A 1,572-nucleotide genomic window follows, 5' to 3' on the forward strand; every position below is an offset into this window, starting at 1 on the left:
CTTTATCATCAAGCAAAAAATGTAATTTAATTCTTTGGATGCATTACTTTTTTAATGAAAGTCTTGTAATGTTTTGTACACAATAATTTCCATATATGTATTTAATACATAATATTCAATATCCAAGCTTTGCCCGTAAATTAGGTAGCACCTATTATCATATTATGATTTATAACATTACCTACGCTCCAGGAGTGAAATAACGTAATGCACAATTTTGTTTATTACACGGGTGTTATTACACTAGTTATAGCGAGCTCGAAGAGCCGCCGCAGGCGGCTCGAGAAGCTCGCATTACGTTAACACGTGTATTTTACTGTACATCTACAGGTTATTGTTTTGAAAAGTTTGGTATCTGCACGCGCAATATCAGAACCGGATATTCCGCAATATCCGAAACCGAACTGGATATTTTCGAAGTAAATAATATTTTATGCACCCATTAAAGATTTTATGTCATTGTACGATTTCTTAATTGTTGAACATTATATTGGTTCAAGCCTTATATTTAATTACTTGTGTATAACCTCATGTGGGGTCACATGGACTCTTTTGACCAATCAAATTCAGTGTTGGCAATTTTGCCCGTTGGATCCTTCTAGACTAACGTGGCAATCCAATATGGTCGAAAGTAACAATTACGCGCTCTTAAGCGATACTTCCAAGGATTAATTTTAATATGATATGATGCCGTTTCATTCCGTTTATGTGAAGGATTATCTCTCGTTGTTCGAAGACTTACACCTATGGTGTTATCCCGTGTGATACTAAGTTTAAAGGGCAGTTGAACGAGTACACATGCTTATCAGTGCCGTGTGCAGAAAACTTTGCGACGTATACGCAGTCTACCGTGAAAGGTTTCCAAGATGGCGGCGCCCACAGCGTAATTAGCGCATATCGCCAGTCACTTTTTTATGCTGGTCAGCTACACAGTTGTCGCTGCCCTGTATCAGTCATACTGATTCAGTTCAGATAAGTATTCAAATATCGTGTTAACATTTGTGCCTGACTAAGTTCTGGCTGTTTATATTATTTTTTTCTGCCTTTTTAAGAATGATGATCAATTCAGGTCAGCTCTATATATCTTGTATATTTATTATTGTCTTATTTAATTTTAAGTTCAGCCTGGGCTTATACTTTATGAATATTTACGACACATTTGTATTATCAGTTTAGCTGGGTTTCCCACTGTCATATTAACAGATGTCATCACGTTTTTACGAAATAAACCATAAACCACCCGTTCATTTTAGTCTATATTACCATGCCTCATTTATATGGTCAACGTGTGTATTTTCAAATTTTTGTGATGTGTTTTGTTGTGCTATTGTTGTTAATGTTTTCTATATGGCAATTATTTGGTTGTAATATTTTCATTAACATATCCTTGTTAAGTCTGTAACTACTAAAAACTATAAGTAATTTTAATATTCTTAAAAGCTTCCTATTCATATATATAATTTATTTGTATGTGGTGTGTTGTGTCTTATAGTCACACTGTCATTTTAAACTTCAGGTTTTGTCTTGTAGTCACATCTGGTAGTCTATTTGTGACTTGTGTCACAATAGTTC

This window comes from Dreissena polymorpha, chromosome 1 (genome assembly GCF_020536995.1).
Source record: "Dreissena polymorpha isolate Duluth1 chromosome 1, UMN_Dpol_1.0, whole genome shotgun sequence".
Taxonomy (NCBI): domain Eukaryota; kingdom Metazoa; phylum Mollusca; class Bivalvia; order Myida; family Dreissenidae; genus Dreissena; species Dreissena polymorpha.